The following is a 27,318-nucleotide window of genomic DNA, read 5'->3' as shown; positions in this document are numbered from 1 at the left end:
CCGGCCCCCTCTTCCATATTTGAAGGCTCCTGGTAATCACCCAGCAGCCACCTGAATAAAAATCCAAAAGAATCTTATTTTAAAGTTGGCCGATCAGCAGACTTAATTCCATCTGCAACATTAATTCCTCCTTGCCAGACAGCGTAATAATTCAGAGGTTCCAAGGATTAGCACATGGACATTTATTTTTTTGGGGGGGGGCGGCCATTATTCCACCGACCGCAAGCAATGAGGATTCCAGGTGAATGTGGACTTTCTCAACACCTTTCTCCCGTCCGGCACCAGCAACTTAGAAGAACAGCAGAATGACGCAAATCCGTAGCAAAATGAGTTACATCTAAAAGGAGAGAGTACGGTGGAACTAAAACCATATAGGACAAGAAGAAATACGGATGTCACCGGTAGCTCTATTTAAGGGATAAGGGTCTTAGAGGGATTTAGTGTGTCCAGTCCTGGAGACCAGAAATCCTTTCACAAGAGATCAGCGTCCAGACGCTCCGTTCTTTAAGTGAGGCCCGCGTATAGCTCCCCAGTGCTCCTGAGGTGTTAAGGTTTGCCTCCTCGGACTCCCTCAGCACTTTCTCCCATCCTCAGGGGGCCGAAGACCTTCCACATCCACCCGGACTTTGCAGGAGGCGTGCTATTTCCTTAGGCTAGAGCTGGAAAGGTTTGAGGGGATGTTTTGGGGGGCGGGGGGGAGACTCAGCTGTGAAATCGCGGCCCTGCTGGTTGAAGTATCCAGCACGTCATTACCAATACGACATGGCAGTTGCTTCTAGAAGGGTTAGACTGGTGACCAGTGACGGGAAGCAGGGTGTTTGGAGGACAGCCCTACCCGTGGAGAGCCACTATGTTCTCCTGGTCCATCTGACACCTTGGGGACAGAGCGGCTCGAGGTCGGCGTCACTCACGTGGGTGTCAAAGTGGTTCCTACCGCATCGCGGTCCCAAGGTTCCAGTTTGGACCTTGGCATCGGCCCGTTCTGCTGCTCGTCCATCTCAGTACTGCTCCGCTCCCTACATTCTCTCTATTCTCTTGTGTTATTTATGGAGACGACCGTCCCTTCCATTAGTTCACTGCCATCGCTTAGCCCTCTGGCACTAGATTGGGAACCCCCATCCTCACACAGACATCCCTTTATGAGACAGAGCCCACCTTCCACCAGAAAGCCGGAAACGCCAAACGCCCTGTGTCCCAGCCTCCCTTGCAGCTACGGTGAGCCTAGGTGCCGTCAGCCAAACCCTCTGGCCCCCGGGCTCGACACAGAAGCTGCGGCTCGAAGATTCAGGAATCGCACGGAACCCGTTCGTGGCAGGGGAGTGGCAGGGCAGCCGCCACGTCCGGCGTCCGGGTGCGGCGTCCGGAATCCGGCCTCGGCGGTGCCGGCCGCCCCTGGGCGTACGCCGCCAGGCGGGGGCGTCTTCCCGGGCCCTCGCTGCTGTCCCGGGGCTTGCTCCTGACTCACGGCCTCCACCTTGATTTTCGTGGCTCTCGGAGATCCAGCGAGCCAACTAATCAATCCCCTGTCTGCTCAGATGAGCCAGGCCTAGTGTTCACTGCTTGCAGATGAGACCCTGACGGAGACAGACGGTGTCGGGCTTCCAGCTGGCGTCATCCAATCCGCTCGCACCCTGCGGCTTCGACGCGGCGTTCCTTCCCCCCGGCGCGGTCGCCCGCACCCCGGGCCTTCCGGAGGACTCGCGCTCACGCTCCGTGTGCGCCTCCTCGCAGCCCTTGCCCCGCAGCGTCTTCTCCGTTTATTTCCACGTCTTCCCCACTACTCTGTGAGCTATATGAGACTAGAAATTTGCATCTCTATCATTGTATAATAGCATCTGGCTTATTAATATCATTGAATGAATGAATGAATGAATGAATGGCAGGCACCACCTCAGGCCAGAAGAACCCCCCGTGGAGCCCTCACCGTCACTTCCCAGCAGCACGGGACACCGTAAATTTTTGGACTTAGGGCGGTTGCCCTGTTCCAGGACTCCCCTGAGCGGTGCCGCCTCATTACACCTCCACCAGCATTTCTTGTGTATCTTCTGGGTACGAGGCCCCGGGGTCCCCCCCCACACCCACGTTTCAGACCCTGCCACTGCCACTGTCCCTCTGCCCGGTCGTGGAAGCCCCAGGCATTTGGAGGACGGGCCAGCTGCAAGCCTCTTCAGAGGGCGCGTTGCCATGGTGACTCTTTAATGATGATAGTTGCTTGAGGAACACTGACCACCAAAGAGGACAATTACTAAAGACGTACCATTTATTTAAGGGTTGTTAAAAATGGGCAAGACGTAAAGCCACAAGTGAAAGGACATTTCAGACAAACAACAGTGCGGGAGCTGGTCCGGCCTCGATTCGCAGCCCTGACCCTGACCCCTGCCTTCCTCCCGTCGCGGGAAAAGAGCCGCACTTCTCAGCGGTCTGCGACGTGTATAAAATGACCACCTTTGATCATCACTGCCGTCCACCCGGCACCCGTTCTGTGCCTCACACCCCGACGGGCACTTAAAATGTACTTTCCAATCCTGGAAAGAACCCTCCAAAGTGAGCATCATCTTACAGGTGAGGAAACTGAGGCTCATAGAGCTTTAATGACCGTCCAGGGTCACACAGCCGGGGCGGGCAGAGGCAGCGATTCGGTTCATGCTCAGTTCAAGGCAGCAAATTCCCCCAGTGCTGTTAACACTGCCGCGGCATCTGTACGACAGACCTTTCTCAGAAATGGGGCCCCGGCTCGCGCTTGTCTCAACTCCACCACGTTCCCTTACTACCTGTTTCAAAGATAGGCGGTCCAGTTGTTTTATTCATTCATTCTTCATTTATTTATTCACACGTGCATTCATGCGTAGCGATGTCAGACTTTTAGTGCCAAACCGGCGAGCCCCGTGCTGGGCACATTGGACCCGAAATGGGCACACTCTCTGGGTTCAAAAGCTTCCCCATGACTTGCTGAGCTGCCGGTCCCTTTTTCCGCTCTTGAACGTGGCCTTCCCTTTCCGGCTGCATTTGGGCCCCGACTCCGTCGCCCTGCAAGCCACACATCCTCGGTCTGTAGTTCTGCAAGGCCCAGAGGAGACACCACGTGCAGAGAGCTCAGAGCAGAGCGGGCACTCGGAGGGCTCTGCGGAGCCCTGAGGAGAGGGACACAGATCCTGACACAGGTCGGACTCCAGCCCCGCCACGTAGCAGCTGGGTGACCTTGAGCAAATTGCTTAACCTCTCTGTGCATCAGTTTCCTCACCTATAACTATGGGCTAAAAACAAACAACAACAACAACAAAAAGCACCTGACCCTAAGAGCATGGTGAGGAAGAAACCCAATAATCCACGTACAGGACTTGGAACGGCGCCCAGCGGGTTTGCCAAGTGCCGAGCGGACGTCAGCCAATGTTAAAAGCAGCAGAGGTGCCAGGTGCTCAGCCGTGGCTCGGGTCTCTCAACTCTGCCCGCAGGCCCCCCTCACCGTAAAGTTCCTTCTCCTGCTGCGTTGCCTGGAAGCCTGGGTACGGGGCCTGGGGTCACGTCTCCCAAAGCAAGATGCTCCGTTCAGCCACCGACGCCTGTCTTCCTTTCTCCCAGGCGCTCTGGGAGCCTCTCTCCGTGTAAAACACAGGGGACCATGTGTGTCGCAGCTGGGAACCTTTCGTGGCTCTCCCTCATTCGCCCAGAGGCTAAATTCCACCCAGACTCCTCTGAAGAGCTTGCGAGGCGTCCCCTGGTCCAGCTCCTGCCCACCGTCCACCCTCACTTTTGCCCCAATAACCCACTTGTCCTCTCAAGTCTCAAGCATCTAAGCTCTGCCCCAGCTGCTTGCCCCGCCGAAAACACGTTCTCCCCCCTCCTTCTCCGGCCCTGTTTGTTCTCACGGCTCCTCTAAGGCTCAGCTCCTGCAGGAAGGGTCCCCCGGCCATGCAGGGTGCCTTCCATTTTGGGGGCTGATAACGTCCTCCAGCAGGACACTCGTCACCTCTGCAGGACCGGGGGGGCTGAGCTATGGCTGACTCGTGCACTTCTGTCATCCCAGGACGTGACGCTCACAGTAGAGGAGGGGCTCGATGATATTTAGAAGAACGTGTGAAATTACTGAGAACGTAGAGATGAGGAAGGTGTTTATGACCTCGAAGAAGCTTATCAGTAAGAAAGAGACAGCTGGCCCCCGCAGAAGGGAGCCGGCCTGGCACTCACAGCCGGGCCCTAGAGTTCCTGCTGAACATAATAAGTTCCTGCTGGACATCAGGCTATGCTGACCAGGGTGGAGCAAGACGCAGATAAGCCCACTTCGCCATCATGTCTAAATACAGACAAAAACTAAACATTTTCCAAACCGTAAAAATGACCAACGTCCCCCTTTTCTGGCTAATTTGAGTGACTGCTTGCTACTTGTTCACCAGTGATGATATCATTCCTTCTGCCTTCCAGGTACGATTTATAAAAATCCCCTATGATAGCATTTCCCTCGCCACCTGATGGCGTTCAATCCAGGGTGAAGCCTTGCTTCCTGGAGCCCTCCCCAAATTCACGCAGCGGAGCCTAAGTCCTTTACTAAACCTCCTCATACACCCTCTTGCTCAGACACCCCCTGCCCCCATGGTGCGTTCTCCTCTCTGCGGCACTGAGTCAATAAACCCGGCTCTCTTCAACTCAAGTTTGTCCCTGGAGGTCTTGGACTAAAAGGCATTGACGTCGTCTCGTTCCCATCACCCTGAATTCATATAAAAAAAAACGCTTAAGCTAAAAATATCTGCAAACTAATTGAGGGCGAGAAATATATTTCAGACAGGGAGCTCATGCCAGAGCAGAGAACCTCGAATACGACGTTGCTTTCTAGAGCGTTGTCTCGGCTTTGTGGGTGTGGAGGTGAGGAGGAAGGAAGCTTTTGTCTCCTGGAGCAAACGCTCCTTGCAAAAGACATGTTGTCATTGGGTGATTACATCTGCTTCCCGAGCCGCGGCAAGGTCCTTGTCTGTCCCGGGAGCCGCCCTGGGGCGGGCCCGAACTGGTGGCTGCCGGGAGTTGGTAACTGTCCGCAAGGCCAGCATCAGAAATGCCCAGTGATGTCGCTCCATTCCAGTGGGTACCATCGCGACTCCATTTCTATTTCCTGCTTCCCATGGAAACATGCGGAGAGAGGCTCGGTTGGTAGCACATGGGACCGAGACCAGGACAGATTTGGGGCTGTGAGTGCACATCACAGACGCCCCTGTGGGCCTCGGGTCCTCCCTGACGGTGGACGGGTAACGGGCTGAACCACCCCGAAGGAAGTACAAGCGCAATAGAGGTTAGCCTGCCTTATGGACGATGAGGAATTTTCTTTTCAGAAACTCAGAGAATCTTGATGGGCAAGACTAAAGTCAAGGGAAAGCCCCTCCTCACCACCCAGAAAGCACCTGGGGTGTGCGGCAACAGAAATCCAAGGTGAAACTTGGGGTGATAAATGTGGCAGTGGGTCACCGATGGCCCATCATAAATTCCCGCCTGGAACGAGCGAGGGCCGGGGGCACCACAAATGTCAGCAGAAGCCAGTGGCAGCTCCAGAGGGGACATCAGGCCAGGCCCGACCTACGAGGAAGCTTTGCCCAGGGGCTCCCGTCGGCACACCCCATGCGCAGGCCGAGCTCACATCTGCGGCCGTGAAGCTGTCGCCCTTCCCCTTCGCCTCTCCAGAAAGCGAAACTTCTTGATGAGGCTTTTTTTTTTTTTTTATCAAATTTGTCTTTTGTCGCCGCTTCTTTTCTCCCCTCGTGCTTTTGCCCGGCGCCTGACAAGTGAGGGAACCGCTAACGCTGTCAGTTATTTATCGGAGTAATTTCTTGACGAAATTGCAAATATAATTGAATTTTCTGGAAACCATGAATTCCAAATGAGGCGACAACAGAGGAAACAGTGTGATTAAGGAATTGTTATTCGCTGGTTGCGCTTCATTACCACCCAGAATTCGTCGCTGGGTCGGGCACAGATGGAGTTGCTGAACTATGATTATATTTTAGAAAATGAAAGGGGACAAATCTAAAAAGGCAATAAAGCAAATTAGGAGCCTTCTTGAGGGACGGGGTTATTCCCGATCAAGTATATTTGGCATCAGAAATCGCGCTAGCTCTTCGGCAGTTTAAATCACACATTTGCGCAGTCGACATTTTCCCCGGTCAAACTTCTGTGTTATTTTGGTCTTCTATACGCATTCTCTTTCGCCCTCCACATTGACGACGCGAAAGAACATTAGAAATAATCTTTTCTGAAGGAGCATTTGCTCTCGAAATGCGTTTCCACGCAGCGGCTGTTAAAAGGATATCGCCCGGTCGCTTAGTTTCTCGATTTCCCTTTCAAGGAAAGTTACCGCGTTAGCAGGAGCGGCCCCTGTTTCAGTGTGACTGACCGTCTTTGCCGTGTCTTTCGAGGCGCTGGATTAGTGCCGAGGGGTGGGGGGGATGCAGTTTGCAGGCACCTGCCGCCGCCGGGCCGCCCCCCGACAGCAGGCACACGTCCCGGCCCTGTAGAGGAAGGAAATCACGTTCTGGGCTCCAGTTTGCTTTTCAAAGGCGCTAAAAGTCACTGTGGGGCGCATCACGTAAAGAACAGGAGTCGGAGGGATTTCCTTGCAGTCCTGGTTCGGCCTCCAATCAGCTGCGTGATCTTGGGCACGTTGTTTCTCCTCTCTGAGCCTTCTTGGCCTCATTTCCGTCAGTGCCTAGTACCTGGCCCGTTGGGATGCTTGAGCTGGTGATGTGAGATGAATACCTACGGTGTGCCAAGGATGTGCTGTGCGTAAGTGGTGCCCGATCAGTGTGTTCCTCTCTGCCACTCTCCTCACCCTCCGCAGCCGCTATCTAGTCCTGTCTGGGTCTCACTCTAGAAGGTCTGTTTCGCCGAGAGGATCGCGTCTGTGAGTCTTCTCGGATGCTCGCTAGCAGGCGGACTCCTACTTAGCCATCATTTTCATCTCCGTTTAATGTCTCTTGGCCCTAGGTCCAGTCCCCTGGGTGGAGCTGGGCTCAAAACCCCTGCCCAGATGCCAGCCCCATGTGAAGCAGCTTAGATCCTGAACCGTTGACCTCCAGGGAGACGCCTGGCTCAGGGCCTCAGGCTCTGCTCTACGGGGTGGCGTGGAGCATGACAGCGGCAGGTGGGCAGAGGAAATCATAGAGTTTGAGGCCCCGCATGCCCATCTGCAGTGTCATCTGGACAATCCTCCCGTTGAGACTAGGGTTGTGTCCTCTCCCCTGAAATATGGGAGGCACTTGACTGTTTGACCAATAGAATTCAGCAGAAATGAACCGAGAGGGGCCCAGATTTAATTGGATCGGAATGCGAAGCCACTTATGCTCTGGGCCATTGTCAACCCATCTATCTGCAGTTCATGATACCAACAGGCGCAAAGAGTTTAACAGACCCGGAAAAGAGGCCATCCGAGAAGCATGCTAAAACCACGTCATCCCAGGGTGACCATGTGCATGCCCGAGGCTGAGCCCTCTGAGGAGTGGCGTCAGAGACATCACACTGTAGGGAAGCAGCCTTCCCTGAAACAGCCCAGCCAAGTCGCTAAACAGATAAACCACAACAAAGCCACAGGGATGGGACGGAAAGGGGAACCATACCCAGAGCCGCTACAACGCGTTACCTAAACGTCTAGTTTCCAACAGAAAGTGTAAGAGATGCAAAGAAACACGAAACTGTGGCCCATACAAGGGAAAACAAAGCAGGAAACAGAAAATGTCTTAGAGAGGACCCAGGCATCTGACTTAATAGACAGAGATTTCAAAGTAACCATTATAAATTTGTTCACAGAACAAAAAGGGGGAACCATAATTAAAGAAGCAAAGGGAGTACGATGACAGAGGCTCCTCAGATAGAGTGTCGAAGAGGTAGAAATTATCATTTTTTTAAAAATAGGCATCCTGGAGTTGAAAAGTAGAATAACTGAAATAAGAAATACTAGAGAGGCTTAATAAATTTGACCTCGCAAAAGAAAGAATCAGTGAACTCAAAGATAGATTGATAGAGATTAGGCAATCTGAAGAACAGAGAGAAAGGAATTAAGAAAATGAACAGAGCTTTAGAGCAATGTGGGGCATCATTAAGCACACTAAATATACACATAATGGGAGTACCAGGGGGAGAGGAGAGGAGAGAATGAGTGAGAGAGAGAGAGAGAGAGAGAGAGAGAGAGAAGAGAGAAGAGAGAGAGAGAAGCATAAAACTCTTCTGAAAAAATAGAAGAGGGAACATTCATCAACTTATTTTATGAGGCCAGCATTACCCTGATACCAAAACTCAGACACGTGGGCATACCTAACTGCAAGGGAGCCTGGGAAATGTAGTCCAGCTATATATACTGAAGGGATAGTTTTTCCATCAGCTAGGAGTTCAGCCCACAGTAGGTGAGCGTCTTTTAACTCTGGGAAGATTTAGAATTAAGTATAGGAATGTAGAAGACACCAAACCCTCTGCACTAAAACACCTGTGCTTTGAAGTAAGTTGTATTTATATATTTGAGACAATGTAGCCTTGTAGAGTCATAGGTTAACTTTTCCATTCTAATGTGAAATGTTTAATCGAGCAATTGGTTTAGAATTAATTCAGATTTAAGTTGAAATCTTCCTCAATTTAAATAATTAATAGAACATATACGAGAATATAATATGTGTCATATTTATAAGTTTCATGAATTATATTTATAGTAATTACTTAAATCCTTGAGAAGGTTTGTTAGACAATTGAAGTACTTAAAAAGAGATTCAAATATATTAAATCTATAAATGCAGTTTACAATGTTTAGGGAAATTTAATTAAACACATTTGTAAATAAGAAGAAACATTCCTCAAAGGTACCCTTAAAAGTAATTGTTAAAATTTGCCAGGCTTATAAATAAATAATAAGATTTGTAAATTGAACTTTAAAGTTTATGAAAGAATTTGGATCTGTATGAATTTGTAACTTTAATAAATTGAATATTAATTTTAAAAACCAAAGAAACCTTTGAGTAATATCTCTAGTGCCCAAGAGCTTCCCTTGAGGGCATCAAATTAATAGCTTTTTATTATTAAAAATGCATGGTTATGATTAAAAAAATTCAACCAATATAGGAGGGAAAAGGTGAAACCCCAAGCCCATTCCCCCAGGTAACCACCGTTACTGGTTTCTCATGTGTTCTCCCCAAAATTTTCTTTTCATGCACATATAACCCACCATCCTCCACCATTTTTACACAAAGAGATTTATTCTATCTAACAGCCTGTACTACTTTTTTATTCAACAATATATCTTAAAAACATATTCATGTGTTTCATTTAAAAAAAAATAAATGAGGGGAGGGGAAGGAGGAAAATGTTAAACAAATAAATAAATATATAAAATGTTAAAAAAAAAAAAGAAGAAGAAGAAGAAGATAGGTTACTCCCATCACTCCTCCCGCCTTTACTGGCACATAGCTTCACGTCTGTCCTCCGGGTCGTGGTCAAACTTCTCCCCATAGCTGGGGCTCTCTCATCGTCTCTACTTGCGCTCCGGCTCACTCCACAGATCCCCCCGACGCACAGAACGGCACTCGCCCAGGTCCGCGTGGCTGCCCCGTCACCAGACCCACCAGAGAGGCCCCCGTGCTCCTTCGTCTTAATCCGCAGTGTTCAGGGCTTCGCTCTCTCTCGTCCCTTCCTGGGCTTCCCGCGGTCTCTTTCTTCTCCTGCTGCTCCGTCTTCTATTGTCACGTCCTCTCCCACCCGACACATGACACCTATGAGCACCTCCACGCCTGGTCCTTAGGTTTCCTTTGTCATCCTAGATCTTCTCCTGAAGCGATGGCCACCCTGCCCGAGGCTTCCGTTGCCGAGGCACTGTGACGGTATGCAGATGACTCGCACACTTGTATCTGTCCAGCCCAGAAGCCTCTTCCCAGCTCTCGATAGATCTGGCTGACTGCTTAAATAGCACCAGTTCTCAGTGGCTCAAAGGCAGGGCTGGGGACGTCATTCATTGGTCCCAGTGCAAACTGGAAATGCATGTCCTTTTGTTGAAAATGTATTAAGGTTTTCAAGATGGCGAGAGGAGGGCATTAAACCGCGTGTGAGTCCACGTGTGACCACACTGGTCACGCAGCCATAGAGCCGGCCCTGCTCAGAAGTATCTCAGACTCAAGTCCAAAAAAACACGCTCCTCCCACCCCACCCTCGGATCCGTTCCGTGTCTTTCCTGTTGCCGTGGGTGGCGCCCCCACCATCGATGATTCAAGTCTGGAGACCCGGGGGCCATCCTGGAAACTCCCTCCCCTCCACGGCCCCTTTTTCCAGGGACACCATGAAGCACCCTACAGCTGTCCGTCCGCCTTCAGCCTCCCCTAAATGGCCATCACCTCTTGTCTAATGCAATCGTTTTTCTCTGATCTCTACATCATTCCACGATCCCCACTAGGGCTAGAGACATCATTTTTCCAAAATATAAACCTAATTAGGACAGCTCATGCCCCCCTCCACCCCCTACCCCACAGTTCTTTACCTAAAAACCCACAGGGGCTTCCTGTCGAAAGTCTCTTTTCCACACTATCATTTTTTTTTTTTCTTTTTTAGGCGAGGCAACCCTTGGTGGACCTCACAGATTGCAAGGACCTCATCAGTTTACAATCCCTCATTTCTTATTTTTTACACCTACAGTACCTGGTCTTCCTAGGTGGTCTCCCATCCAAGTACTAACCAGGCCCGACCCTGCTTAGCTTCCGAGCTCAGACGGGATCAAGTGCGTTCAGGGTGGCATGACCATAGACTATCATTTTTTTTTTTGACTTTTTGTATGTTATTTTTGGCATGTATATGTTTTGATGGTTTAGGAATCAAATTAGTCAATCTTTTGTGGCTTTTGAGATTAGTACTTTATAAAAAACATTATCCATGTTTCCTTCCTATATTTTATAGTCTCTCTCTCTCTCTCCCTAACTTGTAAATGTTCAATCAGTGTTTTGGGGTGAAATGTGAGGCTCTGGCTTTGTTTTATTCAAAACGCTTTGTCAACTCTCCCCACAGGTCCCCTGGCTGAGCCATCTTTTCCTCTCTGAATTACAAAGCCACCTTGTCTGGCCCTGCATTCCCATTCATGTCACAGTTTATTTCCAGCCCTTCCATTCTGTTCCATCGATCTCTCTTTCCTTGGGTATACGTTCTCCGATGGCCCGACGTGATTCAAGGATAACACCTAGACTCTCCCAAAGAATGAACCCTCCATAAATAACAACTCCTTCCATGGGGCTTTTTTCTTTCTTTCCTAAAAAGAGATAGAGCTAACGGAGGTTCAGGGCTATATTTTCCTGTGAGATCCAGAATGCCATTACTGTGGGTCTTTGAGGGCTAAGCTGTCAGCCAGGCAGAGGGTAGAATTGATAGCCTTGTGTGGAAATCGAGCTGCGTCTCCCTCCCTACAGATCTGGCAAGTCTGTGAATTTCTAGCCCTGTTCATGCTTCGAGCCTCAGCTCAGCACTCTAGAGTGTACGTGGGGCGGAGGTGTTTGTTGGTTTTCTGACAAAAGCAATACATGATTATCATAGGGGGTCCAGATAGCAGAATTGCTTCGAGCAGCCCCACTCCCTGTCCCAATGCTTTTTCCAGAAGAAACCACGGTTTGATGAGTATCTTGGTCAATGTCTGCAGAAGAGATGGCCAGCTTCCCCACAACAGATGGCTGCCCACCTCTCTTTAAAGGTGAGGATAGTTTGTTCCTATCCCTTTTTTTACAGCTCCGGGAGGGAGGGGGGCTCAGAGAGGCACACGGCCATGGCTAGAGGCCTGGCTGGGATTTGAGGTCTGATCTGACAGAGGAGCTCCGCTCGCCCTGGCATGCTGTGCGTCCACGTGGCCTGGGCAGTAACCCGGACCGAGCAGAGAGGCGGGAGGCCTGGCCGGTGCTGCTCGGGGCTGGCCACTCCTGCTTCCTCGCCCGCCCCTTGGCCCTAGGCCCTTCCTCGATCCCTGCTTTCCCTTCTGGGTCTCTTCCCCCAGGACCAACTCATTTATCACCTTTTCACGAGCTCCGCCAGGCAAGCTATGTCAGGAAATTTCTTGGTGTTCATTTTAATAAAACTTAATTATTAAGACAGCCTCAGAAGTCATAATACATTTAGTGGCTCATTTTTCACTTCTCCATTGGTGGCTTCCTGGCAGCCAGGTGTGGAGGCTGTGGGGCGGGAGGGGTCAGAATGCTTTCAGGCCACCCCAGGAGCTGGGGAGCGAGGCCCTAAGCCTCTCCCCACCAGCCCGCAGCCTTTACTCCCCATCCCTGAGGTGAGGGGCAGAAAGAACACAAAATGCAGAGTCAAGTGGCCTGGGACCAAGTCCTGCTTCTGTCAGCAGCTGCCAGGCAGGTGTCCAGGAAGGTACACAGTCTCTCTCAGCCTCAGCTTTCCCATCTGCAAAATGGGAATGGTTTGGGTCCAAACCGGACAGAGCCAGTGTGGGAGTCAGAAGCCGGATCTCAGAACCAGAGGCCTCCCAAGCACGCTGGTGGGGGGAGAACTCCAGCTGCACAACTGGCCACAGTGTCATCTGCCACTGCTGGCCGGTGGGTCAGCTCTCCTGGGGTGATGGGGTGAAATCGCAGGTCCCTGATAGTCACAGCGACAGCCGACATTTATTACGTGCTTTGTATATTTCAGGCCCTGTGCCAAGGGCTTTATGTCCACGAGCTGGCTAAAGTCCCGCAACCCTGACTGTTACCAGTATTGCGAGGTTGGTACTTAGATCATCCCTATTTCGCAGATGGGAAAAGTGAGGCCTAGAGAGGCCGTATCCCAAGTTCCAGAGCTAGTTGAGGGTTGACCGGCTTTGAACGTTAGCCAGCCCCACAGACAACCTTCTAATCAGTGAAGTCAGTGCCCTGGTAGAAATAAGGGGGAGCAGGAAGTTTTATAATCGGGGTGACCTCACCCTGAAGCCGAGGGCAAGGCAGAGGTGCAGCAAAGCACCAGGGCCCCTGGCAGCTCGGGCGGGGGGGGAGAGGGTATGGGCTCACCTGTGATGCTTATAAGAGAGGTCCATTTCACTCTTGCTACTTCATCCACAAATCCCACGATGCACTGTGGTCCAGGCGTCTTTGGCACTTCCTTGCCCTGAGCCCCACATCTACCCCTGATGGAGGAGACAGGGGGGTATAGGTACAGATTACACAGGGCTAGGACATGGCATCTTCATTTTGAAAATAGTTATAGCACATGGATCCAGAAGGAGCGAAGCCAGGTTCCATTTATTAAGCACCTATTAAGTTCCAGGATCTGTCCTACTGTGTGCTTTGCATGCATCATTTCTGAGTCTCACGAGACTCCTCTGGGATCAGCAGTCTTATCTCTATTTTTCTGATGAGGAGAGTGAGGCTCAGAGGGTGTAAGTGACTCGCCAAAGGTCACACGATCTGGTAAGACGGGGTCTGACCTCAAAGCCTTTCTCCCCCATAGCTGTGCTTCCCTGTTACATATCCATTTCTACACATTCATTTCAGCTTCTCGTTGGCCGTCACCACAAGCTGGCCCTCTCGCTTTGGACCGGCGCGAGGAGGCTCTCTGTGGGGACGAGCCTCCCTGGCTCCCCTCTCAGACCAAGGACGCGGCGTGCCATGTCCCTGTTCCCAGAAAACGCAGGCAGCTTTACTTAGGTCTTCTAAGTTAAGGGCTCTCACTGCCGGTGAGACAAGAAGACAGAGGAGATAAAAATAACAACACTAAAGGAGAAAGGCACAAAGTTAAAAGAAGTCTCAAAATACCTTTCTGCTCCGGATCCTTCTCTTAACACACCTGAGGCGCGAGGGCCCCTTTGCGAGGCTACTTATCTGCAGTTTCAAGGGCTCTGACGAGTGATGGAGCAGACACCGATTATTATCGACCCTGCTTCCCACCTTCCCCGCCCCTCTCTCTCCCCGCTGTCTGGCTAACAGATCCAATTTCGCTCAGGAATCTACCCCCTAGGGAAGCCGCCCTGCACTCAGCTCAGGGCGAAGTCCTGATTGATCCGATTAGAAGTGGCATGTGCTTTCTGGGGTCAAGGAGATGATTTCACGATTATGGGGATGGTTTGCGTTTAAACTTGCTTCTAATTTGCAGCTCCAAATTTATAGATGCTCACGGCTCTGATTAATTACAGTGACAGCTGAGGACATATCAAAGGGTAGAGCTGGCCTCTCAGGTCCCACAGGAACCAACAGATTCTGTTTCTCTACGTTTTGACTTAACTGGCTTAGTGTCACCCGGTAGATGGTAAACTTCTCTGCTATTTCCATCTGGGGTTTTTTTCCACCTGTTTGTGGGTGATTAGCTAAAGGCATACTGTTGATAAACAAGAATGAATAGAAAAGATTCTTGTTTAGATTTAAAAAAATAGACACGTTGTAATTCGTCTTGAATTTTGACCTTTCGATAATGGCTTGTTTCTAAGTTAACAGTCTTGGGATAGTGATATGACTCACTAAAGTGGTTACTAGGCTGAAATTTTGATTGTTAAGCAAATTTTGGTAAATTAAATAGCCTGATTCTGCAGACTTCTGCTGCGGAGAGCCATTCTCTGGGAAAAGCATTGTCATCCCACAAGCTCACACATCATTCTCTACTGTGTAGCAAAGACTCTCAAATTCCTCAGATTCAGGAAAGATGAAAATATTCTCATTATGTCCTAGCAGGAATGTTCAACATAAATTGGGAAGCACAAAGAGAGTTTTCAAATGCAAAATATTTTATTATCGGTGGCCTTCTCTTGGGCCCAGAGACAAAGACTTTTTTTGTATATTGCCAGAACCCGTAAATTCAGGCTGGATTTTATACCTATTGGAAAGTAAATAATTTTTTTTATAAGCCTTCGAAAGATGTTTATTTTATGGGTTGCCTCTTAACTATTTACTTAGTAACCTGGTTTAGAGTCATTAGTGGCTGTTGGTCACTGATCATTCGTTGAACAAACATGTCTGAATGCAGCTGGGTGCAGGCCCTCTGCAGGCCATTGGACAGCTGGCGATGAATTCAACATGGCCCCGCCCTCAGCATTCACATCTTCAGAGATGTTTAAGTTAATATTTGCTGATAATATAGCAAAAACTCCAACAGGCGTGCATGCAAGGAGGATGAGAACAAGTCAGCTCGTGGTGGGGAGCAATCAAGGAGGGCCTCAGAGAAGAAGTGTGATGGAGAGGGATCTTGGATCTTCGTGCCTCCTGGAGGCTAGGAGCAGCAGTTCGAATCCAGGGTGTGTACATCCTTCAGTGCAGAGGGCACATAACAGGAGCTGCTCAAGATGTAGCTGGAAAGGCAGCGGGGGCGCGGGGGGGGCGGGGGGAGGTGCATGGAAAATGGAAGGCCTGGAGGCCAGGTAACAATTGGGGCTTTATCCAAATAGGCTTTATGGTAGCTATGCTTATTTGATATCTTTTGTAAGTTCCTTAATTAGTTATTACATAATTGCCATAAATTTGGTGGCGTGATGGCCAGAAAGATATCACAGACATAGACAAAGGGTAAGAGTTCCTTTGATTTGACTGCTTCAGTGGAGCAGGACAGGCAACAGCACTCGTGGTGGGAGGAAGGTTTCCGTGACCTTCAAGCCCCAGGGTGGCACCTGCTGCTAATGACAGTCCTGCTGAGAGTGTGGACCCCTCAAGCCTATAGGACACTCCCCCTTGCCATTCTCACCAGCATATCTTTACCTGCCCACCCTGGCGACTCCAATCTCAGCCCATGCCTGAGGGTTTCCTGCAAGACCTTGCAGTAAACCCCAAGGCTCAGTTTCTCAGGGCGACCGTCTCCCTATGGAGCCCCATTTTCCATTGCCATAACGGCTGCCTGCATGTCTAAGTTTCTATGTGAGAATTTTGTCATCTTGGGTTCCTTTTAAATAGGACACACTTGTGAGCTCTAAAGTGAAAATGAAAAGGTTCTTGCAAGGTGTATTGCTTTCAAGATTACCGCTCAGTGGGGCTTTCGAGGTGCTTAGAGTGAATAAAAATGACAGAGACAGCCGAACACTTTCTACAGACAGAACAGCGATACGAATCTGGGTTTCACGCGCAACTCTCTGGGCAGTTAATGGAAAGGAAAAGAAAACAAAGGGCCGGCAGTGTTTTCAGGGCATTTGCCCCCGAATGATTCAATTGCAGGTTTTTGCATTTTCTGGACTTTGAAAAGTGAGATTGCAAAAATCATCTGTCAAGGAGGCATCAAACCAGAGGAATTCCAAAGTGTATGTGCGGCCGTACCCGAAGGCAGAGAGGACCCCTCTCCTTTGGTTGCCAAGAGAACTGGGGACTTGTCACCTGGGGCTGTTTTGAAGAAGTCACCAGCTGGAGATGCTGAGCAGGAAGCGGCCTGTTGTTCCCTAGAGATAAAATACCACTTTTCCGGGTTAAAAATAATCATAATAAAATAATCCCAGAATGCTGAGAAAGAAGTGACTTTCAGGTCTGGGGGTGCTGGCAGAGAGAGTGGAGGCAGTCAGGTGCGAGGTTAGCACCCCTGTTCTACATCCCCCTCTCCCCTTAGGTTGTAGGATCTGGAAAAGCTCCGTTTGATCAATTCCTATGGGACACGAGGATTTCTCTACTTCTAAGGATCTCCGTATTAAAATGCAAGCATAGCATGGCATACCCCAAAGCAAAATTAATGGTCGGTTCCTTCTGTTCTTAAGAGTGATATCTCATCTTTTAGGCCACTCGGGGGCTCTGAAATTTTGGCCGTGATGCATTGATAGGTCTTTTAATGCCTGTGGGATGCTTGTCATGGGAAAGAGACTCACACCTATTTGTGCTTTGTTTAATATTCATCTTCCCAATCTTATGAATCTATTAAACAATATTCCTCTTGACATTCAAACAGTTTGCATAATTGATGAATCGAAACATTAAAAATGGAAGCAATTAGAATTTCTCAAACTCATAAACATTGGTTACAATGTTATTTACCCACACGCTCCAAAACTTTTAATTAAAACTGTAAGTTTAACACGTCAGACTCTCCTAAATGCTTCAAACACCTAAAAAGTTGGTGAAAACGCACACAAAACATCATGATGATTGAAAAATATATATACTTACATTTACCCTTAAATTAGTTACAGAAGGATAAAGATCATGAGTATATATTAGAATTTAATTATTTTTAGACTATTCTTATACTTTCCCAGAGTTACATTCTTAGAATAAATATGATAGTTTCCTATGATTAGGGTAAAAAAAAATGATACAATTTCTCCTAAAGTTACAGATTTCTTCCAGAACCAAAAACAAAAACAAAAAAACAGTATTATCTCAGGCCGCCAGTTTTGGGGTTACCGATTCTTATTCGGGACCTCAATAAAAGATCTTCTGGCATAATTGTACTTAAGATAAATGTGGCCTCATCGAAAATGAGAAAGTCCGTGACCTTCACATAGATCTTGTCTGTGATCAGAGGGTTTTCCTTAGGTGATGGGTTTCATCTCGTAGGAAACCAGCAATCAAAAATCATCAGTTTGCCATCCGTCTTTGTGAAGATATCTGGCCATTTCACTGTCTCCTTTAACATTACTTGTTCCCTCTTTACTTGCTATTGTACATGACTGCTAATTTCTATTTTTTTCCCAGAAACTATCAGATGCATTCAAAATTTACTCTTTCGTCCTTATAAGGATCGAGGAAATGTGCCTCTCTATGCTTAATAAGCCAACATATATCTAATAGAAGAAATGTCACCCACATATGATACAGGGCAGCTATTAAAAATAATATAAAATGAAACTCTATCAGGTTTGACCGTTTTGTCCAATTTCTATCAGCTTTTCTCTTTGGGGCTTCATTAGGAACTTATGGCCCCTTACAGATTCCGCGTGTTTTAATTGATTATGGTTATTAGTCTCATTTGATACTCTAATTGTTAGAGTTCGATGGGTGGAAGCCTTTTTAATCTAGCTGCTTGGTCCTTTCATAACTACCTAGTGGCAGTCTAGAGAACTTTCTTAGCACAGAAGGAACTAACTTCCTACCTAAGGCTACTCCCCCCACCGCACCCCCAAAGATCCCTTGTTTCTTTCAGGGAAGAAAAATGTTGGAGACAAGATCTGGGCATCGGGAAGTGTATGAGAGCTGGGGGCTGGACATAGCACTGCTACCAAATATGTGGTCACGTTCAGTGACAGATGCGGGGAAATACTTAAGTTGAGGGCTTCGCTTTGCATTTCCAGTTTAACTTCAGCATTGCTCGAATATCGTGTCCCGATATGGAATTTTTCAATGTGTTTTCTCAATGACAAGCTTACTTAACAGTTTAACCTCTCATCCAAGCTCTCACCCACCTCATTTTTATTTTGTTTTATATTTATAAAATAAACATATAGAATACTTGATATTTCTCACTAATCTGTAGCCAGGTGTTTGACGACTATAGAAGTCAGTCTGAGTCCACCTTAGCGAAGGGTTTCTACCTAATCGTATCTGATGGGGCTTCTTTATTTGGAAATTAATACCATGATAGAAAGAAATATTGAGGATAACCTCACCACACTACGATGATAGCTCTTTATAGTACATTCCTATAACGATAGCTACTTACAGTGTATTTTATAATGGAAAGAAGGGCCTAATTGTGGTGAGTTCTTTTCTGACTAGCTCATATGGCCATATCCGAAGTGCAATTGCCATTTCCTGTGCCTGTGCTCTCATTTCCAGGCCTTACTCCTTGTTTCTGTGTGTAGTAAACTGACTTTTTTTGAACCCCAGTCCTTTATCAACTGCTAAAGCATTTTGCGTCCCTTCAACATGGCTAATAGAACGTGGGCTGGGGTTATGGATGCTTTGCAAGCTATATCTTCTACCAACCCTGATGTATTGGCATTCCCTCTAGCAGTGGTTCATCAGACCAGTTGCGAATACAGGAGATAGCAATGCTCTCAAACGAGCTGCTCACAGGAAAAGACGCCATCTGCTTGGAGAAAAGATCTACCAGTTAGATAGCGGAGTCGCTTCCTGTGTAACGCCATTAATCTCCCCACGCCGCCGTTGCCCTGCTTACCGCAGTTCTGGACGTTTCAGGTCAAGTTCATGTTCTTTCCCTGAGGTTCAAAAGAAAAGGGGAGACTTTTAGCCAGAGATTGGTCGATAATTATTATAAAAATAACAACGATTACAACAATGGCTAACTTTTGAATCCCTACTGTGTGTGTGTGCCAGGCAAAATGTGAGGCTCTTCACAGCAATTCTATCATAAAATCCTCACAACGCTCCCATGAAACGTGTACAATTATTTGCTTCATGTTACCTTTGAAGAAACAGAATCAGGCAACTGAAGCAATTTCTCAAGGACTCACAGCTGATTGATGATGGAGCCATGAGCCAGGAATCTGTGATATTGGTGTTTTGAGAAACCATGCCCCCTGCCAAAAGCCATAGCCTCTAGGGATTCTGATGTGATTTGTCTTTGCTGGGCTCAGGCATTGATATTTCAAAGGTCCACAGAATCTTGACAGAATTATGGGAGATTTTATCTGGTATGCTGTGAGAGTTAACCGATGTTCACAGCCAAGCCTGGGCATAGGGAGATGGGAGGGGGGAGGGGTGTTACCCCAACATTATAATAATGTGCAAAGCTTTTATTGCCCCCTCCTCTGATACAGCCCCGGTGACCATCGCAGCCATGTGTGCGGGATTCTTAGTAGAAGCATCTTTTTTTTACTGCTGTCCTAGTCACTTTGTCCTGAGAGGTTTTATCTGTTCTCACGTTATTTCCAATAGCTCATAACTAGATTCCATGTCTCTCCTGACAAACTTAAGCCTAAATTCTAAATTTAAAATGTCAGATGGAAAAATAGCCTTTGCTCACTTTTGTCTAGTCGAGTCTTGTCCCCAAGGATGAGTGGGGTCAGAAGTGGGTCTCATGTCTGAAATCTGGACGGTTTGGGAAGTGTGATTGCTCATGTACAGTCCATTGAGATGGGTGTTTGTTTTGAGCTTTACTTACCCAGGCCCAAAAATTACCGGTGATGGTGGAGTAGGAGCTACCTGGGTGATAGGAACAATATAGGGTGACCCGAGTCTCGGGACCTTCTCACCAAAAAGAAAGCCAGATTCCCCTCCCCAGGAGGCCATGTAGCTGTTTTGCTCCCCCATGACCTTCCCTGGGGTGTTGCTCAGATCCGCATAAGGCAAGCTGCTGAGCCCCCTTAATATGGGGAGAACCAGCCCCCGGATCTTAAGACCACCTCTCCTGTCTGCCATAGTTCCTCTCGCTTCTCTCTTTTTTTTTTTTTAAGACATCAAACTTGTTCTGTGGAGTTGGCATGTAAGGGGAGAGTACAGATCACTGTATAACTCGGGCAGATCTGTCAACCGTGGCTTGTGCGGGGCTGCAAGGCTCTCGCGCGGTGCTTACGATGACTCTGGAATCAGACATCCTTAGGCTAGATCCCACTCTTCCTCTTTCGAGCTTCGTCCCTCCGTCAGTCACACCATGTCTCTGAGCCTCACCTTCCTTATTTGCAAAAGGATGGTAAAGTACATTCCCATGGGCTAAAGTCTCAGCATCACCAGATCCCAAAATAGGCAAGTTTATTTGGTCCGAAGGCATTTCATGAGAGGGCGCGTCGATGCTGAGGACACGTCGCCATGCTGGCTCTCACGGAGGCTGCCACTCTCCTGGGCGTGAGAGATGGTGATGATCGTAAGAATAACTCACCAATAAATATAATGTTGTGACTCTGCATATGCAACACAGTAGAGGTCGGTGGAGCTGGGGCAGAACAAATGGAGGTCGAGTGTGACCAGAAGGAAGAGTAGCCATCGTCCACCTCATCACTTTGCTTCCAAGAGACACAGGAAGGTCTCAGACAAGTTCTCGGGTCCATCAGGGAGATGCAGCCTACAAGAGGCAACAGGAAGCATTCTCTTCCAGCCCTCTACAGACATGTTGGCAATACTCCGCCATCACCCCCTGCCCTGCAGGTCACTGGATTCGTCAGGACGGGATTGACAAACTCACTCATCTAAATCTCTCCTTCCGCAAACACTCCCCGCCCCGACCCCCGGGCTTGTCCCTGCTGTCCCTGTGGCCTTTTGAAGGTGAACTCATGCTGAGCACTCTGCCTTGGATCCCCAGGGGTTGTGGCAGCAAGATGAGTCACCTCGCAAATATAGTACGTTTCCCCAGGGGGCGGCGGTGGGCGGAAGCATTTGTAGAACTCACTCTGCTTTAATAGATCATTTAGAGCATGTCATACATCAGAGAGAGAAAACAAGCTAACCAGGCATGTGGCCCCTTCCGTGAGCCTTGGCTGGCGGCTTGCAGCCAGGACACCCCTCTGCCACACGTTGGGGGGAGGGCGGCAAGAACCAGGGGGTCGCAGAGTCTCACTCCTGCTGCGCCCCTCCCTCCAAGGCTAGAACGGGTGCTCATGCCCTTATGTGTGAGCGCTGGCTCTCGCTCCCTCCATCTCTCTCTCTCTCTCTCTCTCTCTCTCTCTCTCTCTCTCTCTCTCTCTCTCTCTCTCCCCCCCCTTCCCCCCCCCTTTTCTTCATTCCATCTCTCCGTTCCGTTTCTACCTGGTTCTCTCTCTCCTTTCTCTTCCTCTTGCCATTATTTTCCTTTTCTTTCTCTCAAAGTCTCTTGCTCCCTACCCCTCTCCTCCTTCCCCCCCCCCTTCTCTCTGTCTTTCCCTCTTTCTCCTTCCTCTTTCCCTCCCCTTCTCCGCCTCTCAGATTTCCCTCACTTGGGCTGCTCCCTCCACCTCTCCGCCTCCACCATCTTCCCACCCGTCTCTGTTCTGTTCCTCTCTCCTCTCAATCCTGTTTCCTGTCCATCCCTCTGGCTCTCACTCTCTTTCCTGCTTCCTCCAAATCTTCTTCAATTTGTAGCCCCCGCCGCATCTCCAACCATACCCGGTGGGGGTCCGAGGTATGCCTCCATGTCCCTGTGTTAACTCCTGCCCATGGCAGGGCCTCTGGCCTTGACCTAGAGGAGATTCTCATCTCCCTTCCTGTTCCCCCATATCCCAAATGCAGGTGCACAGAGCTCAGCTCTGGGCCCGGGGTCTGGACAAAGGGGTGGCTGAGCCCCATGAGTCAACTGCACCCTGACACTCACACCTCTCCTTCAGAGTCATGCGCCTTCGCAGGGACTATTCTGGGAACCAGCCCCAGGAGTCTACAGAGGGGCCGGGGCAGGTCTGGGTCTCCACGAGACCCGCCCTCTGCTCTCGGGGGCCGAGGTGGGGCTGCTGAGGACGCGGGCTCAGACGAAGACGCTGGGCCTGCACGTGACAGAGGAGGAAGCGGGGAGCCCGGGGATGGAACGACCAAGCCCTGCCCCGCGGTGCACAGCCTTGGCCCCAGCCCAGCCTCAGACCATGGCTGGTTCCGATTCAACCGAAACCTGACTGGACGAAGTCCCCTGCTTCCAGACTCAGCATCATGGTCGAGACTGGAGACTGTCTCGAAGGAAGAGCAGAGTCCTTGGGGTTTGTCCGACTCTGGGCCAGGGTTTGTCCCATGTATCTTCTCATCGAAGCCTCCCCAGAAGCTGGGAAGGTGTGCCCAGTGGCCCGCCCCAAACAGATGAGGACGTTGAGATTCAAAGAGGCCAAGCGACTTGACCAAGGCCACACAGCTAGAAATGTCAGGGCCCTGTCCGGCTCCAGGCCTCCCACTAATAACTCGGTTTCTAGGCACCAGGCCGTTTGTGGTCCGGACACAGCTAAGGCTAGGGGTAGTGTCACTGCTGGCATGAAGGCCCCGGATTTCAATTCGGTGAACGTCAGGCCCCTGCTCACGCGTACTGCCTGGGCAGCCCCTGCCAGCACCGGCTCCTCACCTGTCCAGCAGCAGCTCCCTGACTATGCGTCCCAGATACCACTCAAATGGCAGGAGGGGCAAACAGGGGGTGCCTCCTCACCTCCCCAGTTTAAGGGTTGGGTACAGGGACTCCAGCATGGCCAAGCGGACTCTCTTCCCTGACACCGGGCAGAATGGAACAAAAAGTGGTGACGATCGATTGGGGAAAAAACCCTACCCATGAAGTCTTTGTCGCCAGGACTTCTGGAGCCACCCTGGTTCCTGGCACTTCCACGCACACACACACGCGCACACACACGCACACATGTGTCCACGCACATGGCTGGATAGGGAGGGAGGAAAGGCAGGACAAAGAGAGATTTGTTGTAAAGAACTGGCTCATGTGACTGCGGGGCCTGGCCCATCTAAAATCCGGAGGGCAGGTCGGCAGGCTGGAGACCCAGGGAAGAGTGGACGTTGCCACTCAAGTTTAACGTGAGCAGTTAAAAAGCAAAGCCAAATGACGTATGATTACGAGCCAGAGGAAGCGGATAAACAGAGAAGTACACACTCATCCGTCCGTTCGTTCATGCACAATTTACACACCTACGAGGAACTAAGCCCAGTGACAGGTGTTAAGTGCTCAGGGAACTGAGAAGCCGCTGGGAGCATCAGAGATCTCTGAATGCAGAAGCAGGCATTATGGTAGATCAGGGAAGGCTTCCTGGGGGAGGTGTAATGCGAGTGAATCCAGGAGAGAGGACTAGGATTTGGACAGATGGAGCAGAGGCTTGGGTAGGAGTCCTGAGTGTATGTGTTAGGGGCCATCATGTGAGTGGACGCCAGGCTGACCGGGGAACTAGAAGAGGAAGAGAACTCACCCCAACAGTCCCCGGGGGAGCCTCCGGGAGGGGGCGGTGCAGAGGAGCCCACCCCGCACGCAGAGCCAGGCCTGTCCGTGATGAGGTGTGGGCTGTAATTACTGGACTGGAGCACAGGGCCAAGCCGAGTGGGTAAAACACCGACCCCGAGCCCAGCGGGGCACAGAGCAGAAGGAAGATTTCATTAGTGCCGGAGAGGAAGGATGATGTGCCTTCTCCCCGGAGGCGGGAGGGCAGCAGGCCGGCCAGGGAGGGGGCTGACCCTGCAGCCCCACAGCGGTGACGGTGACGGTGACGGAGCAGCCAGGGAAGCCACGGCGCGCGGAAGGAAGGGGGAGGGAGAGCATGGCTCCATTCGTCACTTACCTGGAGGCCGGAGGAAGCCGGCTGCGGGAACCAGGCAGAAGTTCCCCTTGAGAAGGGAGAAGCCATGGGAGAGGAGATCAAGGCTGTGCCTCTGTGGACAGAGAAGGAATGAGACTGTCTGGCGGCTGACGGACGCTGGGCAGTGGCAGACGGGGTGCCGACCTGGGCTGGTGGCCTCGGACCGGAGGGCCCCAAATGGGGCGGACCCTCCCTGTTTCCCTCGCTGCCCTGTGAGGGCCCCAGACGCACCCCAACCCCAACCTCTCTTTTTCTCTCTCCATCTCGCTCGACCTCCTCTCCCCACCCCCTGCCATCACCCCCTCCCAGAGACACCCCCACAGCAGGGGCAGTTCTGAGTGGACCACGCTAAATAAAAATGGCATTATTGGGGGGCAGCGATTCTATGCCTAGAACTGTGCTTGGTTTGGGCTCTTAAAGGTAAACATTAATCTCATTCCTTTCTCCTGGACCACTTGAGAAATAGATGGAGATATTGAATGTTGTCGCTGGGAGTTACATGGAGGATGGGGCCTGAGGCCAAAACAGGTGCCCAGCATGTAGCCTCAGGAAGCGAACTTAGCCCCTGGGTCCCAAGCAGAGCAACCGGAGAACTGGGGTCTCCTGCATGTCCCCCTGAGCCTTCAGTTGTGTGGGTAGACACCGGGAGGTGTGCCCTGTGCTGGGGGCCTGAGCTCACTCCTGTAAGCCATGCAGCTGTAAGAAGGGGCCACGCGACAGACTGGAGGGCCATTTGCCCGTTCTCCCACCGCGGTCTCTACCCTCCCCACCGAAACGGGCGCGGGAGGCAGGAGGAGGGACAGCAGCTTCTTCCAGTACTTCTGGGTCAATGCTGGCATTGGGGGAGAAACGTTTTTTTCCTTAAGCTCCGTACTTCCCAAGTATTTTCTAACCAATTCCCCGCCGTGACTATTTGAGATAGACGATAGGCCATGTCACTCTTGAGGACAGGGATATGCAAAGAGATTAAGGGACACAGCCCTGAAGAGAAGGGGCTGGGTTCCTGCACAGGGCCCTGGCCCGGAGGCCCGGCCTCTCTTCTCTACAACGCGTGGTCCCCCAGCAATCAGCACACCGAGGTCCGCAGAGACAGCCCCGAAGCTGCGAGGAGGACTGCGACCTCACTGGAGTTGCTTAACCTTTCTGTTCTTGCTCCTCAGTTGCAAAGGGAAGGCGTTCAAAGCAATACGTATTCCCAGTGAACACGCTTCCTTCAGAGGTCTCTAGGGAATCCAGAGTTGCATGGGCCATGTCCTTGAGCCAGCTGACAGATCTCAGGTGCCCACCACCACCACCGACCCCCCCGCCTTAAAATTCTCCATAGCAATGGGGGTGCAGCAGGGCGGGGCTACTCCAGAGGGAAGCACAGGCCTTCCTTTGCAGTGATGGAGCAGCTCGGCATCTTGACTGCGCGATCACTTACCCCATGTACATCTGTGATAGAACAACATAAAATACGCACACGCAAACGCTCACGCACACGCTCACACACGCGCGTGCATGCAGTCTCCTGGCTTTGACATGGTACTATCATTATGCCAGATGTCACCACTGGGGGACCCTGGAAAACAGGTACGCAGGACCACCTTTCGATACTATTTTTGCAACTTCTTATTAGTCTATAATCTTTTCAAAGTAAAAAGTGAAAAAAAAAATTGTTTCAAGGCCTCTTGTTACTCTTAGCATAAAATCCAAGCTCTGCACCAAGGACCATAGACCCAGTCCGGTGCAGCCTGGTCCCCGGCCTTCTCGGGAACCTGTCCCCTCACTAGGTGTGGCCCGGCCCCATCCCCCTTCCCTCGGGGCCTCACGCCCACCCAGCACACCCCTCCCGCAGGGCCTCGGGCGTTGCTGTTTCCTTCAACTCAGGTTCTCTCACCCCAAGTCCTGGACAGGGATCAATCCCACCTGCCCTTCACATCCAGACTAAATCTCCCTTCTCGGCAAGGACTTTTATGTCAGGGTGACCCCATCAAGTCGCTGATTTACCGAAGCCCTAGACCACTTTCCTGGTCCCGTCTCTCACCCCTCCACGCAGTTCGAGTCTCCATTACTCATCCTTCCTCCTAATCGCTAACCTAGCAAATCGAGCTCATGGTATAGTGTCAGTCATTTACACTTTATTCTAAATTCCAGGTCAGTACCAACCTCCTCCAAACGTGTGTAATTTAGACTTGATTTGCTATTACCTCATCTTGAGGGGATTTCAGTAAAGGGGAAGGAGGTACATTTGGGGACAGAAACGTCTTTCCCTGCCCATGATGTTACACCTCATAAGAAGCCAGGAGTAAATCTAGGTCTGGTTCTGGAGGAGAAGTTGTGACAACTGAGGACAACATTCTGTTCTTAAAATATGCAAAACCCTTTTCCATCCCAACTCTGTCACTCTCTCCCTGCTTTTCTGAGCAAAACTCTTTCCCTCCCTGGACTACCTGTAACACGAGTGGCCCAGCAGGAGGCCTATGAAGTCCTTTCTGGCTCTGAGTAGTATACCTCTAAGAGGGACCTCGTTGGCTGGGGACAGACAATCCGAGTTTTCGAGATGATGCGCACATTCACGTAAGAGCCCGAGGTGCATGCCAACCCCTTAGCTACGCCCCCCCTCCCCACTCTGGCCATTTAGTTTCTGCTGTAGAAAGTATCCATATCCCCAGCCTACGTGAGGTCCTCCTTCCACCTGGGGGCTCAGCTCAGGATGCTCAGGGCTCTGCGTGGCTCTGAGAGCTTGCAGCTTGCAGGTTGCGTCCTCAGGCAAGGCGTATCCCCGTCTGCTTCCTGCAGTAACGGGAGTAAACGCTCTTCGGTTTAGCGGACTTTGCTGAGATGTGAGCAGACACCGGAGAGCGGAGCTCTGGGCAGGGTAAGATCCTGGTCTGATTGCGTACGGAAGTCTGGAAGTTTCCATCCCTGGAGATTCTAGGAAGATCCGATTTTTTCTAGATGACTCGATTACTCAATTCAGTCATCTATCACAGGATTTTTTTAAGCCAAGTCACCGGTGCGTGGTGGCTGGACCTGCTTTCAACTGAGTCCATCCAGGCGTGAGTTTGGGAAATCCGTGAATGGGGTTAGCGATGCATTGCCTCTCTACCCGCGGGTCTCCGTTATGGCAGTGAAAGCGACTGTGTCGCCTTCAGAGCCAGTTAGCGGAGGTCCCCGAAGGAAGTCGTACGATTGCAGTGGAGTTTGGCTGGCAAATTCCTATTCATCTTTCAAGACCCAGCTCCAGCTTCTCCTCTTCGGAAAAGCCTTGCCTGATGGCCGACGAGGCCCCTCCTCTGAGCCAGCGTGCCCTCTGAGCTGACTGCCACCGG

The 27,318-nt window shown here is 50.3% G+C and overlaps 1 protein-coding gene and 1 non-coding gene across 2 annotated transcripts in view; one reads left to right on the top strand and one right to left on the bottom strand.

Moving 5' to 3' along the window:
• KCNIP1 (potassium voltage-gated channel interacting protein 1) overlaps window positions 1–27,318 on the top strand; it is a 247,124-nt gene that overhangs the window by 48,982 nt on the left and 170,824 nt on the right. The window lies entirely within an intron of this gene.
• On the bottom strand, window positions 10,633–10,751 carry LOC118605788. The gene has a single exon (XR_004952240.1). It is a non-coding gene; the product is annotated as a 5S ribosomal RNA (ribosomal RNA).

This window comes from Rousettus aegyptiacus, unplaced genomic scaffold (genome assembly GCF_014176215.1).
Source record: "Rousettus aegyptiacus isolate mRouAeg1 unplaced genomic scaffold, mRouAeg1.p scaffold_m13_p_7, whole genome shotgun sequence".
Taxonomy (NCBI): Eukaryota; Metazoa; Chordata; class Mammalia; order Chiroptera; family Pteropodidae; genus Rousettus; species Rousettus aegyptiacus.
The sequence above is the reverse complement of the archived record's forward strand: the minus strand, read 5'-3'. Positions and strand labels throughout refer to the sequence as shown.